At 39.3% G+C, this 18475-nt stretch overlaps 1 protein-coding gene across 4 annotated transcripts in view; it reads left to right on the top strand.

Moving 5' to 3' along the window:
* The window catches only part of LOC149178551 (nucleotidyltransferase), a 141129-nt gene that overhangs the window by 10775 nt on the left and 111879 nt on the right, over window positions 1-18475 (top strand). The window lies entirely within an intron of this gene.

Here is an 18475-nt window from a genome sequence, read left to right as displayed (position 1 = left end):
TCTCTTATTATCACATCTCAGGAACTAGCCATAGATCTAGACTGTAAGTCCATTTCAAGTTTTCTTGCAACTAATGACTTCTAAGTTCAATTAGAGCACGATCTCAGAGATTTATAATCTTATAAGTCTATCATATTGCGTGGATTTGTGCTATAATGCATGTGTCTCTTGTCTTGAGCACGCAGACATAATCAATATGATTAGTGCTCTACTCTCCCCTTGCATATGAAGGTCAAAGTTTTTGTGCTACTATTAGAATAAGACAATTGATAGGCTTACAAATGGCATTTCTAAGGTTTGTACCTAATACATTAGTATACTTATAGAACTTGTAATTTGAAAGAGGACAAGTCTTGAAGACTTTGGATATTGAAGCATATAGGGTTTGTAAGCCCTAGTAGAAGTTTGAAAACCATAGGAATAAAACCCTAGGACCAATTGTTTTTGCTGAAAGAAGCCTGAGCTCTTAAGAATGACAGAATTGACATCATGTTGATGTGAGAACAAAGATGGTTACAAGAAATACAAGGTTAAGAGGGAGTTTATTCTTTTCTCAAAAGTGATAAAACTTGATCGCAGATTTGGAAGAATGTAGCAAAGCACAAGGATTTTCCTGAAACATAGAGAACATGAATGCAGAAAGAAGAGAGCAGTTTGAAGTATGCGTTAGAGAAGTCAAAATTAAATTACAAGCAAAGAAGCAAGAAGATTCTCCCAGTAAGCAAGAGAAAATCATGTTAAGTTGATTGCTTCAGTTAGAAAAGCTATCCCAGATTTTGAAGAAGCCTCATGATTAAAGAAGACCTCGTACTTTGGGAAATAAGGATTCATTGACTTCAGAGGGAGCTAGAAGTAGAAGTTGACATGAAGGATCTTGCACTACAACTTGGGACTTGAGGATACATCATTTGGGTTTGTAGTGCTAATAATGAATAGAGATAATATTGATGGTTGGTATCTAGTATGGTTTCTTGGAAGAGTATGAAGCAAAATTCTATTGCACTGTAGAGGCAAAAGATGTGGCAGTTGGTACAATTAGCTGAGAAGCAATTTGGCTCCGTAAAATGTTTGAAGGACTATTTGATGATGCGCTGGATTTGATCATGATTCTTTACAAAGATTGTTGAGAACCTGGCTTTTCATAGAAGATGGACGTGCTTGATGATTCAAGAGTATGGTGTAGATAGGAGCTAGGAAGCTACAAACAAGATCTCCACGGATGAGCAAGTAGCTGATGTAAGGGAAGTGTGAGTACTTCCGACACAAACCTGGGCTTGTAGTTATCTCCCCCAGGATTGATAGGGAGTGAGGATGGACACATTGTTCTCCATGTGTCATGTACTATGGCCAGGACTCTGTTGCAAGTCTAGTGCATGAACAAAGATAGGGAGAATGTTGGATTAGGTAAGCATCTTGGATAGACATTCTTGAGTCATGTACTATGACCAGGACTAACAATGTAAGAGTCAAGTACATGGACTTGGTAAAGAATGGTCCAGTGGACAAACTTTTCCCTGCGATTAGGAAATGGTCCTGTGAGGACATACCTTGGTGAACCAAGGTGGGTATGTGCCTTGAGAGGTGGTGGTATCCAATTGAATGCCTCCTAACATTGTGCTCTGATCTAGTGGAGAGATAGAGTGTACTTGTCAAGGCCTTGGTAATTTGACAATGCTGGTTATGATGATGTTATCATCATGGATGCTTATCAATCAAGATCCTTTCTTATAAAAGTTCTCAACTTGAAAATATCCTGATAATTCATTATGAATACCTCCCTGGTTAAGAGGGAGTGTTGGAATTGTAACTAGGTTCTATCTTCATAAATATCATTGTACCAATATATATTTTATGTAAAAACAAAAGAAGAAAATTATTATTATTTTTTCTCATATTCTGCATGCTTTATTTTGGTCAAAAGAAAAAGAAAAAGGGCATGTTCCTCGTGACCCTATGAAAAAGAAGAACATTTGAATTTTTTAAAGTGTCATTAGTCCCTCCAATTTGTTAAGTCAGCCCTCTTAACCATCAAGTCAACTCTGCTCATAGAGGCACCTTTTTGGACAGGGAAACAACTATTTATTGGCACCTATCCTCCACCATTTGGAAACCAATTCGATGAATCATCCTATGTAAGAGTAATTCGATTATGTGGCAAGGAAATCTAAGGCATAAAATTTTGAAGTAAAGCGAGCTATCTGTGATTTCTCTTCTCTGTAAACAATGCAAGGTTCTAAGGCATCTTCTCTGTAAACAATGCGAGTTTATGAGGCATCTTCTCTGTAAATAGTGCGATTTTTCCTGAAGTATCATATCTGTGACAGTGTGAGTCTTTCCTAAGGTATCATCTCTATGATAATGCGAGTTTTCCTGAAGTATCTTCTCCGTGACAATGAAAGTTTCCTAAGGCACCTTTCTTTGTGATATACGAGCTAATTAATCGACCAAACCTCGATGACATGTGAGCTTTCTGTTGGAAAAAATCTCTATGACATGTGAGTTATTTGATGGACCAAATCTCTATGTTATGCGAGCTATAGGAAGGCTACTATCTTTGATGATGCAATCTACAAAAAGGCAAAGTTTGGATGGCTGATTTGGCACTACTTAGTTTGACTTGGATTTCTCTTGTTGACAAAGAATCTATAAGGAAAGGATTGATGGGTTTTTCCCTTGTGGGTTTTGGCCTAATTTCTTGTGTTTTGTTTATTGTATTTGTATAATTGCTTGAGGACCTAATGAATAAAGAAAAATGCTAAAGGAAAAACATATATAAACAGGTCAAAAGTAATTATCATGCTAAAAAAATCTACATTGCTTTTGAATTTCAATAGTTGCTTGTATAGGAGGAGAAATCATATGGAAGAGGTATGTGGGGCATTTAGCCTTGGGGGGGGGGGCTTTGAGCCCTAGGTAGCATGGAACTTCTTGGCGCAGACTTGTGCTTGAATTGAGGATGCTTGGGTTGAGGAGCATTCATGGAAAAGCATTGAAGTATTGGATATCTAGGAGGGAAAGCTTTGGACCTTGTGTAATGGAGTACTTACCTTGAGATCCTTGCTTGATGAACATGCTCACCTTGGAGTTGACATGTCACCTTAAAGTTGGAGCACTCCACTTGTGGACTTAACTATAGATTAGTTAAGTTACTTGAGATAGTTCCTCGCGGACCTTGTCCACTTATTATTGTTGGTTTTCCTCACCTATTCTATATAAAGGGCGGAGAGTGTTTATATATATTCATATATGCACATCATTCTTGTCTTAGAGATGTAGAGTTCGTTAGGTAGTTTGTATCTTGAAGAAGAACTAGTCTTGCATCTTTGTACTTGTCTTTATGCAAGGGAGGAAGGGGCTAGGTTTTGTGAGAGGCAATTCCTAGAAAAGACTTGAAGTGCTCAGGTTTCAAGTCCTTTTTGAGAAAGACCTAGTGTTTGTAGGAAAGAAACCATAGAGGAGACTTGGAGCGCTTCGCTTGGAGAGCTTGTGTGAGGCAAGTTTAGTGAAAGATCAAGGGTGGATTTGTTACTGTTAAGGCTAGCTTGTTGTGGAGCTTTTGGTGTGGCTAGATAACTTGATGGAATGCCTTTATAGGCCTTTGTGCTGCTGGTTAAGGTTTTCTATGAATGGTGGATGCCACACTTTGGTTTTGGAGAGCATTAGAGTCATAGCTTGTGATAAGCTTGAAGGACCACATTGTCCTAGTTTGGGATATGTTGTTGGTATGTACATGTAACTTTGTTGTTCTCTCTCTCTCTCTATATATATATGTATATACAGACATGTAAGTATGTATATAAAGAGTGCTTTGCTGTCCAAACATTGTGTACTTGCAAATTTGATTTTCAACTTGTAATCTCATGGTGAATTTTAGGGTTGTTTGGTATGTAGATTCATTATGAACAACTAACTGGTTTTGTTGAGCGATTTGACAAAACATGTAGAAGCTAAGTGGGCAAATTTACGATTATAAAAAATCTTCTATAATTAAGTATTATTAGGTATGTTATTTGTTAGGATTTGTGTCCTAAGGGCTAGAAACATAGTTCCCTTGAAGTACAATTGTTGGATTTTTATTTTCTTGGGTTGCCTTGTGTATTTACTTTGAGGTTGCTTTAGATTTGTAGGGATGAATACTCATGGCCTCTGGAAGTGTGATAGGTTAGAAGGTGGGCCCAATTTTTACACCTTCGAATTGTAGGTTGCAAATATTATTGTAAGAGATTGAGCTGTTGGGAGCATGACGAGAATTAGACCACTGCATTGATCAATTTGAGACTGTTAGTTGAGCATAAGGAGCTCAAAGCAAAGAGAATTATTCTTGATTTGGTGAGGGATCATCTGATCATTGACGTTGCAGAGAAGAAGATCTGCAAGAAAGGTAGGATATTTTGGTTGCATTATACTAGAGTGTGAGTGCCTTTAGGAAGTTTCTCTTGAGAAACAATCTCTCAACCATCCACAAGGGTGTTACAAATATAGTGGTTAGCTACATGGCCAGGATCACATGGTTGAAATATTAGTTGGTTGTTGTAGGGACAAAAGGTAGAGGATGAGGAAATAGTGCCTATTGCATTGAATGGGTTTGATTCATCTTGGAAGCCCTTTCTCCAAATGTTTGTGCTTGTAAGAATTTTCCTACCTTTGTTAAGAATTTGGATGACTTTGTGTTGGAAGAGAGGTTAGAATCCTGTTTAGCTAAGTGAAGAAATGGAGAATACCTAGCCCTTATTGGTAGTGGGATGAAGGGAACAATAAAGGACACAATGAGGGCAAGAATGAAGATAAGGCAAGAAGGACTTGTGTAATATGCAATGTTTCATTTGTCACTAGAAGGGACATTATGCTAGCCAGTGTCCCTAGAAGAAGGGAAGGTTAAACAACAAAAATAGGATGTAGCAAGTGTTGGGATTATAGTAGGAGGGGATGAGTTAGCTTCCTAGGTTGTGATTGCCTTCTCTGTGCTTTGTTAAGTGTTGGATGGTATGTGGATAACGAGGCATTGAGACATATGACTTGTGAAGAAAAATCTTCTTTCAGTGTCTTGTATGATATATTTTTAGTATAGAGTTGCATTTGCAGGACAATAATGCATTAGAGACTTCGGCTAGAAGTGTGTTGAATGGTGGCCATTAAAGATTACTTGTTGATCTTATGGGGCTTGTACTTGCAAGTGGCTTGAGGAGGCACATGCAAAGCATGTGTGTGGAGATGCCATGGAAATATGTTCAAAACTTATTGTGGAACCAATATTATACTGATCTTGTAGCTGATTGGAGTGTTGAATGGGACACAGTTGTTGGAATTTCTCAGAAAGAGGGATTTGACCTTAATGAGATTCTCTCTAGTTACAATAGGATTCCTTCTAAAAGGACTTTTACCTTATTGAAGGTCTTGCTTCAATTGTTGGATGGTTTAATGTGCATGGGTGAGATACCCATGTTTATAATTTTATAGTTTGTCTGAGGCCATGTGTGGGCTGTTGTTTGCACTATTAACATGGTATTTTAAAGTGGATGAGATTTTTGTAGGTTTTTTATGTTTTTGATTTTCATTGATCTAATCCACTTGTTTTGGTCTTGTATGGACATGTGATCATCTTGGTAGGAAGTCTTTGAACAATTCATGATGTGTGGTGTAAAGTTTTTGCTTGGGAAGTTGATATGAAGAATGTTGGAAAATGGTAGGTTGATGATGGTTGAGGTTTATATTCTTTCAAATTCGTAGTGTTGGATAGTATGTGGATAACGGGGCATTGAGACATATGACTCGTGAAGAAAAATCTTCTGTCAATATCCTATATCATATATTTTTAGTATAGAGTTGCATTTGAAGGACAATACTGCATTTTTAATGATTGTAGGCTAGCAAGTTAAAGGACTTTGGCTAGAAGTGTGTTGAATGGTGACCATTATAGATTACTTGTTGATCTTATGGGGCTTGTACTTGCAAGTGGCTTGAGGAGGCACATGCAAAGCATGTGTGTGGAGTGACATGGAAATAGGTTCAAAACTTATTGGGGAATCAATATTATACTGATCTTGTAGCTGATTAGAGTGTTGATTAAGACACAGTTGTTGGAATTCCTCAGAAAGACGGATTTGACTTTAATGAGATTCTCTCTAGTTACAATAGGATTCCTTCGAAAAGGACTTTGACCTTATTGAAGGTCTTGCTTCAGTGGTTGGATGGTTTGATGTGCATGGGTGAGATACCCATGTTTATAATTTTATAGTTTGTTCGAGGCCATGTGTGGGTTGTTGTTTGCACTATTAACATGGTATTTCAAAGTGGATAAGATTTTTGTAGGTTTTTTATGATTTTGATTTTCATTGATCTAATCCACTTGTCTTGGTCTTGTATGGACATGTGATCATCTTTGCAGGAAGTCTTTGAACAACTCATGATGTGTGGTGTAATGATTCTTTTTGGGAAGTTGATATGAAGAATGTTGGAAATTGGTAGGTTGATGATGGTTGAGGGCTATGTTCTTTCAAATTCATAGGTGGTCAAGTCCCTAACAGAGGGAAGGTTTGAGATAAGGTGATAGTATATTTTGTTGGCTACAATAAGACTTTCAAAGCTTGGAGTATTTACATTCCAACACAATGAAAGACTATGGTGACTCGAGATGTGAAGTTTGATGAGGATGTATGGTCCTTTGTATCACACGTATCTCTTTTAATGATCGAAGGGAGTGACGATTTTTCTATTCTAGAGTTCAATTAAAAGGTAAGAGAAGAGTTAGATCTAGTTGTGGGCGAGAAAAGCCTAATGAAGGATTTGTCCTCACCCTTTACCGCTAGTTCACATGAAGCCAAGATAGCTTACTCGAACATTGTAGGATGCATAGGAGCATGTTTAAATGCCTAGATGCTCAATGTGGGTGAGTATATTTCCTAGAAGATATGAAAACTATTTGGAATTAACTACTTCCATTTGTGGGCCTTCGTAATTGACGGAGGAAGTGTGGTTGGATGCTTTGTTGGGGGAGAATGATGTTTGGGTGATAGTTCCAATTGTGGGGTCAAGTGATTGATTTTGTGACTACCATAGATTCAAATTTGTAGATGGTAGATTTAGTTTACATTTAAAGGGTGACCAACAAAGTGAATGACCTCCATAGTCCAAATAGCCAAATACATTCATACACCCAAATCACATTTGTTGTCAATAATGACTACACGATCTCTATATATACCTATTCACACATTGCATGTGTGACCCTTTTATTAGGTTGACCACTATTACATATACATTTAACCCACATTTAAACCCCATATATGCCCTCCATGGGGTCATATCAAAGTAGATATAGTTTGGACAACAAAGCACTGTTCATATGGTTAGCATATGAAGGAAAGCCCCTTGAGCCGTAGGAAAGCTGGCCAAAAGTGAGAAGAGGGTTGGTGAGGTGATAACATAGTATTCAAAACTGATCGGTTCAAACCATAAACCAACTGATTCATTAGGCTAAGTCATCCAACCGGTAGAAAAAATGGTTTTGAACCTTGCGGGCTAGGGTTTTTGGGCTTAGCCGACCATAAACCAGACGGTTTATGACGAAACCGACGTATTGTCCCATAAACCGACCGGTTCCTTCATAAACCAACCAATTTATTTCTAGGGCGGGTGCGGAGCCCACATAAAGCAGTTTTGAGGGAAACTAGGGGCTGCTTCACTCCAAAAACAACCCCTCCAAGTCTTTAAAAGCACGCCTCCCCTCTCATTTGCCTCACATATCTCAACCCTAGCAATGCAGACAATCAAAGGTAATTTTAAATTCGTGAAGTGAAAGTGACATTTCCTTTTAATTAAATTTTTAACATTACCATGAAATGACTCAGGATCTTTGAGAGTGGTTTCGACCTCATTGGATTTCACATGGAGAAACTAGAATTTTAGATCTCACTCAAAATCCAGCAGACCTAATATTTTTTAGTATTTCAGGATTTGGGGGATTGCAATGTTTCCATTTGATTCTGTCATGTGTGAGGGTATGAGATTGGAATTTGATGAAGAGCATGAAGCCCTTTAAGTACCTTGATGATGGTGGCATTGATTGTTGAACTTTGTTGATGTCGGTGGTATTGATTGTTGAACTCCCCTACGATGGCTTTAACAAAACTGCACCCTTCACTAGAAGGGGGATGATTGGTGAGGCATACTAAGTTTTTTCTACCATATTATAAGGTTAAGGAGATGAACCCTTCACTCAAATTAAAATCATTGGTTAGGCATGTTAAACTTTTTCAATTTCTACCATATTATAAGGTTGAGCAATCCAAGTCTGAAAACTTTGAGCTAGATGATGTTTATGTAGCTCTTGTTGATGATCCCATTTCTAGTAGTGCTGAATCAATGACGAGTTTTATGAGTGATCATGTTGATCAATGATTTGTAGTTTTGATGTCTAGTTTTGCTCCTGCTACTACTACTATTGAGGTTGCAGAGGAGTCCGAGGAGTTCTCAAACTCTGAGCCAGATGATGTTTATATAGCTCATGTTGATGATCCCATGTCTAGTAGTGGTGATGAGTTTGATCATGATGAACAGTGATTCACTGATATGTAGACTTGTAGTAGGCCAATGGCTCCATAGCTTGTAGTATTTTTTTGGACTCTAGAGGCCATTTAGAGCCTCATAGATTGTGTATTTTGTTGCTGATATGTATTGCACTTGGTGCCATTTTGATATATTCACCTTTATATGGTATATAGATGAACAAAAATTGTATATTTTGTCTCTATGGGTCTGGAATCATGGTTTTAAATCTTAAAAATAGTTTTTTTCATTAAAAAATAATTATTTCATGTATTTTTATAAATACTTGTTCATTGAGATCTGACCAGTCTCAGTTTGAAACGATAGATGGACTGGTCCGGTCACCGGTTCCGGTTTTGAATACTACGGGTGATAGTGCCCTTCTCTTACTTGCATAGGGTCTCACACTTGAGTTTTAGGACTTTATCTTGAGAAGTGCTAGATTTTGCTGTGACAGGTCCATAACATACTTGCAGATCTGATTTAGCTTGTAATCTCATGGTGAATGAGTAGTTTCTGGGGGCTGTTGATATATACTATGCTTGAGTTATCATGAACAGCTAGCTGATTTTGTTGATTGATTTGACAAATATATAGAACCCAAGTGGGCAATAAATGTGTTCCCTTTAAGTAATTTTCATATATGTTATATTTTGGGGTTTATGCCCTTAGCGTTGGAAATTTAATTCCTTTGAAGCACAATTGTTGGGTGTTTATTTTCTTGGGCTTCCCTTGTGTATTTGGTTGAACAAAATAAAAATATATATCACTGTAATTTATATGTTCAGATTCAGCCCTAATATTGAAAGTTCATAGGAAATAGATTTAGGGAACCTCAAGTTTGAGGTGAAATTTTTGAATTTGCATTAAGGAGAAATTCTCAAAATTTCCACAATATTGATTGTCTAGTTTGTTGAACTAAACATTTTCATTATAGTCATGAATGCTTTCACCACCTCTCTTGAGGAGGTGGCCTTTTCTTTGTTTTTGAGTATCAAACCATTTTAGATGAAGGGTATAAGTTGCCATATGAAAAAGTTTATTCAACTTGTTTTATGGCCCTTGCATATATTTTACTGTTTGTGGATAAATAGGCTGTCTTTTATTTATGATTTGGACAAAAATGTTGTTTTCATAAAGCTCACCTAAAATGGGCTATCCATATCCACACAAGTAGCATATCATATTTGTGATTTGGCATGTCATTAACAATTGTGACAGATAAAGCTCCGTTCATCACCCTTAGTTCTTGAAGAATAATGTACCATGTGACAAATCTAGTATTAAAGGGTTTAAGCATCTCCACCTCCACAAGCTTGTTATAAATGGTCTAAGATTGGTCATCATTACATAGAACCATTTCAAATTTCCATCCATTTTCAATTAGCTTGGAAATCCAATGGTCTTGCATAATTGGTCTGTTGACCTGAACATTCTATCACCTTTAAAAAAAATAAGGAACGCCTTAAGTGATATACATTAATGATGACCATCATTTTTTTAATGCAAACTTTCTCCACTAACACTATGCAAAGCCTCTCAAGGCTAGGTGCCTTATGGTATGTTGGACCTTCACTAATGGCATGGGCCATTTGCTCCAAAAAATGCAAAATGTGGCAAACAATTTATACACTTTTGGTGCCCCCCACCCCTCTTGTTGATCCTTGGGCACCATAACCCTCTCAATGCTTTTTTAGTGTCCACAAGTGAGTGTTGTTGAAAATTTAGGGCATAGGGATTAGGTAATTTCTCTTGAATGATAACTGCTTGTGATGGGACTTTTCTTATTCTTTTATTAGCTTCTTTCTTTCTCTTGATTATGTTAATGTCTTATATCATCAAACAACTACCAAATCATTAATAAGCATGAGACAAGGGACACAAAATGTAGGCTATCAGCCAAGGCCAAAACCTCTCCAACTTGAGAGGAAAACCCAAATGAATTCTTCTTCTTATAGAATATTCAAGAGACGAATTCCAAGACCAAGACCTTTGACCTATTAATCTCTCCAAGTTCGAGTCACAATTCTTCTTTGAGTGAGTTCTTCTTCCTTGAGTCAATGTTAGTCAAATTGCTTGCTTCTCCTTAGATCTCGGCCACCCTTTAGATTTCGGCCTAATGGTTCAGATCTGCAACTGTCGACCTCTTCATAAACCCTAGTTGTAGTGTGTGTGATGGATCAACACCAATTTTTGTCACTTGATTCCCTTCGCTTGGATGGAGTCTTCTTCTTCTGCAATTCGGCTTGTATTCTTGACTTGCTTTCTTCCTTAATTCGGTCTTCTAAGTTGACTATGATGACTTCGGCTCCCTCTCCAGCAAATGGCACCAATTCTCCTCGCGCATGTGAAGGATATTTTGCCCAAAACAGATCAAAACTAACTTGATTTCTTTTCCTCCTTTCTTCGCTTGATGATGAGCTTCTTCTTTAGTGTTTCTTGCACTTGATCTCTTGTTTTTGGATGCTTGATCGAATGGTTGCTCAAGAGAGGTCGAGTCCTCTCTCTATATAGTGATCTGCCCATGCAATAGGCCAACTTGTACAAGTGAGTAGCCTGACATGCTCATCTAGAATGATCTCCATCTGTTAAATTATGGTATGTTCTATGCTTAGAGCGGTTTACTTTTTTTCTTCTTATTAGCCACAGATTAGTAATCATATATACATTAAGTAAAGTGCAGATAGAACATTAAATGATCAACAGAAAACAAGCCAAGACAAGAGACACAAGATGTGGTGGCTAGCCAGGGACAAACCCCAATGCGGGGAAACCCTTTGATCAAATCTTCTTTTATCTTCAATAGTTCAGCAGAGAGAAATAGTACAAAATCAGAATCCTGTAATTTTATATCAGCAACAACAAACCCTAGATCAGCAAAGTCAAACTTGGTCAAATGAGTTGAAATTGACCTCCAATATGCTTGGTTAATTTCCGGTCAACTAGCCCTCGAACAGCCTGAAGAAACAACCCTTGAACAACCTCAAAATAGAGTCAAACAGTTGTTGACTGAAGTCAACATGCTGCCCAAAACTAGTGCAGTCAATGCTGGTCAAACCACAAGTTAGATTGCCTCGGTTTCTGCGCCAAAATCTGCGGCCTACCTAGGAGAGGCAGCGACACCAAAACCGCATCCTTGATGAGTCAATGCTTGGTCAATGTAGGTCAAAGATGCCTTTTGCTGCCTCAATCAAGCTCGATCAACGTAGTCAACAATTTCTTCGTCCTCTTTCAGCTTGCATCTCCTTGCTTCCCACATGTGAGAGATCCTCTTCCTTGTGGATGCCCAATCATACAAGGAGAAAGAGAAGAATGAGAGATGATGAGATGAGTTGAAATGAAACAACCTCACTTGTATTTATATGATTTGTGCCACACATTTAGTTGCTGGCCGACCTTGATAATTTGTCAAGTAATTACAAATAAATTCATATCTCCATAAATACTTGTCGGAATTGGATGATCTTTAGATCAATCCTACACCTCTCGACAAGAGGAATCTAGGAAAATTATCAGTTGCAATAAATGAGGTGACCCACATGGAGTTTGGCCCTAGTTGCCAATTTTAACACTCCCTCTCAACTAGGGAGAACTCCATCTGCAATCCGTCTGACCTTCGCTACTATCCCAACGATCAAATGCACTGCCCTGCACTGCTTGGCCTTGCTTTGCTCGAACTATGAAGAAGAAGAAATGATCGAGGATGTATCATACCATCCTCCACTGACCTAAAGTCAGTCTCAGAGTGTGTCATACCACTCTCACTGATCCCAACCAATGGAGGTCATCCTAGCATAGGGAGTACGGTAGATACAACGATGCGCCCATCGATAGTACTATTAATGGTCCCTAACCTCATTTCCCTACTCATTGATCAGATGAGAGGTACTTCCCATGAGTCCCAGATTGCATGGGTAGGATGCCTCGACAAGAGAACTAATCATCCCGTCCACAGGAGAACGAATCATCCTGCCCAACAGTCGCCACAGGAGAACTACTCATCCTGTTCCACAGTCGCCACAGAGAACTAATCATCCTGGCCCACAGGAGAACTAATCATCCTGTCCTACAGTCGCCACAGAGAACTAATCACCCTGGCCCACAGGAGAACTAATCATCCTGTCCTACAGTCGCCACAGAGAACTAATCATCCTGGCCCATAGGAGAACTAATCATCCTGTCCTACAGTCGCCCCGGGGTGTCACAGGGGAAGGTTGAACCTTTCACCTTGTACATAGTGCATTACCAGGGGATGGTGAGTCGCCCTGTGGTCGCATGTCGCTCCAAGAAGTACCCCGTGCCCCCTGGAGCTCCCAGAGCTCAATACATCATACTCAATCCTCATAAGAGGGTCTTTGAATGACACCAAGTCGTTCTCGGAAAGTCAAGAATTTGACCTTTCCCAGGGGTTTCGTCAAAATGTTGGCGACCTATTCATCTGTACCAATATGTTGGAGCCTTATTGCTCCCTGCTGCACCATATCCCGAATATAGTGGTACTTGATATCGATATGCTTGGAGCGATCGTGAAATACAAGATTCTTTGATAAACGAATCCTGCTCTGGTTGTCACACAGGATCATGGTGGTATCCAATGTAAATCCAAACAACTCACTGAAGAGCTTTCGCAACCAGACCGCCTCACAAGAGGCCATACTAGCAGCAAGCAATATACTCTGCCTCGACGATGCTCAAAGTCATTGACTTCTGCTTCCTGCTCATCTAGGGTATCGAGGCAGATCCCAAAGAGAAACAACACTTGGAGCTCTTTTGGTCCACCACACTGCCTGCCCAATCAACATCGGTATATCCATGTAGTCTCACATCTCCGGCAGTGTATCTCAACCCATGAGTGATTGTGCCACGGAGATATCTCAATAGATTCTTGGCACCAACCCAATGTGAGTGGTGAGGCTCAACGATATGTTGGCTCAACGTGTTGACTCCAAAACATATATCCGAACTAGAGTTCACCAAGAACATCAATGCTTCGATGAGTTAACGGTATTCGGTAGCATTTCGTAAAACGGGTCCGGCAGCACTACCGCTTAACTTCTTGAAGTCAAGCTCCATCGGGGTAGTCACAGGCTTGTAGTCCACCATACCGAATCTCTCCAATATATTCACCACATATTTTCCTTGACATAGGAAAATCTCCCCTGGCTTCTGCGAGACTTCTAGTCCTAGGAAATAGTGCATCAGTCCTAGGTCCTTCATCTCAAATTTAGAAGCCAACTCCCTCTTACATTTGTGAATGAGAGGGTCTGCACTTGTTAGAAAGAGGTCGTCAACGTACAACACTAGTATGAGAGGATTGTCATCTTCAACCTTAAAGTAAAGGTTAGGGTTAGCTTCACTCCTAGTGAATTCCAGGTTCATCAAGTAGCTATTGATCCTCTCATACCAAGGGCCTTCTTCAACCTGCACACATGGGATTCTTGATCATGAATCTCAATCCTTCGGGTTGCTCCACATAGACCTCTTTGATCGAACCATGCAAGAACGCGGTCTTGACATCCATCTGATGTAGGTTCCATCCTTGCGAAGCAGCAAGGGCTTTAATCGAGCGGATGGTGGTATATCGGGCAACAGGTGCAAATATCTCGTCATAGTCTATACCTTCCTTCTGAGAGAAACCACGAGCGACAAAACGAGCCTTATACTTTTCTGCACTTCCATCAACTGCATGCTTTATCTTGTAAAGCCATTTCGAAGTGACAACTGCTTTGTCCTGGGGTTTGGGGACCACATCCCAAACATCGTTTTTCATGATGGACTCATATTCCTTAGTCATAGCATCTTTCCATACTTGATGCTTGACAGCTTCTGCGAATGACGAAGGCTCATTTTGGATGATCGTGCTCATGATGGTCAAGTATCCCTGATACTTGGTCGGCTTCTTACTTTCTCGGAAGGTTCCTTGGGTGAAACGTGCCCTTCAGCATCATCAAGTGCCCCCCTAAGCCATGAAGGCCTCTTCCTAGAAGAGGAAGGCTCTTGCGGAGGGGAATCGATAGGATCCATAGGTTCTTCCACATCGGGCATCATCTCATCTTCCTTTTCCTTTGGTTCCCTGGTGTCAGCTTCTTTAGATCCCCTTTGAGTAGGAAGATTGTCAACTTTGCTAAGAGCCATATTTTCGTCAAAGGTGACATCATGGCTAATCTCGATTTCCCTTTGACCAGCCACATAGATTCTATAGCCCTTAATGTTTTCGCTATAGCCCACGAAGATTCCTTTCTTTCCAGATGCACCCAATTTATTCCTCTTCTCCTTTGGCACATGAAAATATACCGGACTTCCAAAAATTCTAAAATGAGATACGTCAGGTTTCTTACCAGTGAACATCTTTTTGGGAGTCTTGGAGCAGTAGTAGAGAGGGCTGCTGGTAGACAATATTCATATTGCTTATTGTTAACAACATTAGATTCATACCTGGAGTTTCTTGCCTTCTTGAAGGGTTATCCTCTTCCTTGATTTCTGGCATTTCTTCTACCTTTGCCATTGGACCTGCCATTCCTTTGATTGCCTTGAGAGTGATTTTGGTCATCGTCATGGTGTGAGTCCCTTTTATCAGGGCACTCCCTCGCATAGAGGCCCATTTTGTTGCAATTGTAACATCGACCTTTTCTTCCACCCTTTGGTCCAACCTTTCCTTTGGATTTAGCCCCATAATTATTTCTTCTTTTAGCATGAGAAGAAAAGGCAGAGGGATGGCCTTTAAGTGTGGGCATTTCTTGCTCTTCCATCCTTGTCTCTTCTTGAATACATCTAACCATCAATTCCTCAAATCCTTGGATGACATTATTTTTGAGAAGATTAGTCCTGAATATATACCATTCAGGGGGCAGTCCTCCAAGAGTTGTTATTATTTCCCTGTCAGGAACTACTTCCCCAATAGATAGGAGATCATTCTTGATCTCGGTGATCCATAAGAAATAAGTTTGCATACTCTCATCTTTGCCCTTCTTAATTTCCTTCAGCGTATTTCTAAGGAACAAAACTTGATTTGCATCATTAACTTTAAATAAACTCACCAGTCTATCGTAGATTTCCTTGGAGGTTGTTAGCTCAGAAACATAGGCCACTAGGCACTTGTCGATAAAGTCCCGGATGATCTTCCTTGCTTTGACTTCTCCCTTGGACCACTTGCTTTTGACAGCAGCGGATGCATTTGATGGAGGCGCAACAATATTGCCTCTCACATGGTCCAACACTTCCTGATCTTCTAAAGTCAGATCGAGAGACATCTTCCATCCGTGATAGTCATACTTCTCACGAAGCTTGTCTTCGGCGGGGAAGAGTGTTGAGGACCCCATGAAGTTTTTAGGATAGCCTTGCCAACCTTCTCTTTGGTGATTTCTCTTGCTCTTGCTTTTGCTGCTTTGTTTTCACCTCAGCTTCGATACCATGTTAAATTATGGTATGTTCTATGCTTAGAGCAATTTACTTTTTTCTTCTTATTAGCCACAGATTAGCAATCACATATATATTAAGGATAGTGCAGATAGAACATTAAATGATCAACAGAAAACAAGCCAAGACAAGAGACACAAGATGTGGCGGCTTGCCAGGGACAAACCCTAATGCGGGGAAACCCTTTGATGAAATCTTCTTTTATCTTCAATAGTTCAGCAGAGAGAAATAGTACAAAATCAGAATTCTGTAATTTTGTATCAGCAACAACAAACCCTAGATCAGCAAAGTCAAACTTGGTCAAACGAGTTGAAATTGACCTCAATATGCTTGGTTAATTTCTGGTCAACTAGCCCTCGAACAGCCTGAAGAAATAGCCCTTGAACAGCCCCAAAAGCACAGTCAAACTGTTGTTGACTGAAGTGAATGTGCTGCCCAAAACTAGGGCAGTCAATGCTGGTCAAACCAGAGGTCGGATTGCCTCGGTTTCTGCGCCAAAATCTGCAGCCTGTCTAGGAGAGGTAGCCACACCAAAACCGCATCCTTGATGAGTCAATGCTTGGTCAACACAGGTCAAAGATGCCTTCTACTGCCTCAGTCAAACTCGGTCAACGCAGTCAACAATTTCTGCGTCCTCTTTCAGCCTGCATCTTCTTGCTTCCCACGTGTGAGAGATCCTCTTCCTTGTGTATACCCAATCATACAAGGAGAGAGAGAAGAATGAGAGATGATGAATGAGTTGAAAATTGAAATGAATCAACTTCACTTGTATTTATATGATTTGTGCCACACATTTTGTTGTCGGCCGACCTTGACAATTTGTTAAGTAATTACAAATAAATCCATATCTCCATAAATACTTGTCGGAATAGGATGATCTTCAGATCAATCCTACACCTCTCGACAAGAGGAATCTAGGAAAAATATCAGCTGCCATGAATGAAGTGACCCACATGGAGTTTGGCCTTAGTTGCCAATTTTAACACCATCTTCTTTTGAGGGCCGACTTGAAGGAGTGCTTGTGACAAGGTCTTGGAGGGTTAACGACTCAAACAAAATTCTCTTTTTGCAATATGTAACATGCCCAAATGGGTCTTCAATACATGACATTGACTCACTAGACTTTATGACTTAATAACCAAACCTAATAGCTCACAATGGGAGCTTGATCTATAAAATAAAATTCCTTGAGCATGAAACCCATGCCTCAAGCATAACAAAATAATTTTATTTTTCTTCTTTTCATTAATTACATAAAATCATGATTTACACGTCATTATGAAGACCGAACCTAGTTACATATTTCAACAAGTGAGAGGTTGGTTGGGATGATGTGAAAATTGGAATAGAAGAGTTTAAAAATACTTGAAACTCCAAACTTGGTAATTTGTTTTGGCCCTAGCTCGCCGAAGAAAAATGCCTCTCATTGCTTGTTGCTACAGTACAGTGAAAAGCTATTGGATAGGGGCGATTTTTCCTTTTGATGTTGTTATGGCCGCAAACTAATTTCTCTAAGAAAATCAGCTATTTTTTATGCCTCCTTCGCTGTTGCCATTAGAAATATTTGACAAAAAGTGCATAATGAAAAAACCTAGGGTTTCTCTTGCAAAAGTGATGGGCACCAACACAGATTCCCTTGTTTGTTGTTGGGACTCACATGTTTTTTTAAACGCTTCAGTTTCTATTTTAAATGTTTTTTTACTTGTTTTGGGGGGATGTTCCTTGGTTTGGGGACTCATAATTGGGGGATGACCCTCGTAAGTCAGGGGATATCCCTAGCGATCAGGGACTTGCATGTTCTTGTCTCTAGTATGAACAACACATCCTTGTCCCGAGGGCATTCCCTAACAATATATTGTAGTTTACATGTATGTTCTTGGGATATTGGGGATTGTGATTAGGTAGTTTGAGTCCATATAGAGTTTGATAGTCAAATCAATTGCATATTGGAGGCATGTTCCTAGAGATAGGGGATGCTTGTGAATTGGCAATGGGATTGATTGGGTGGGGTTATCCTCTTCATTTCCATGTTCATATGGTACAACAGATGATGTGCTAATATTGTTCGTTGCAAATGCAAATATCATTGCAATGTGTATATTTTTCACTTATAAGTTTTTATTTTTAATGAATGTTTTTCCATTGTACATTGAAAATTTATAACCTATATATAAAAGGGTAAATGCAATTTTTACCTGACCTCCTTTATGTTTTGATTTTGCCATCTACTATGGTAATGATCCAAATCAAAAACTCTAAAAACATTTTTTGAATCAAAAGATTTTGCAAAGTGTATATTTATTATTCTAATTTGTTTATACGAATTTCTTTCTCATTATACATGGAAACTTTATGATCTTTGAATAAAAAAAAAGGGAAATTTCCAGGACACAACTTAGCCAGCATGTTGGATTTGGCATATGAGATTCCCAATATCCCCATTACTAGGAATCAATTATTCTGCTCCCTTTGTTTTTGACCCCATGGTTGTGCCCTTAAAGAGAAACACAAAAGA

This window comes from Pinus tabuliformis, chromosome 4_1 (genome assembly GCF_031772625.1).
Source record: "Pinus tabuliformis cultivar Carrire ecotype Pingquan chromosome 4_1, CPIR1, whole genome shotgun sequence".
Lineage (NCBI taxonomy): Eukaryota > Viridiplantae > Streptophyta > Pinopsida > Pinales > Pinaceae > Pinus > Pinus tabuliformis.
This window is presented reverse-complemented; position numbering and strand designations above follow the sequence as displayed.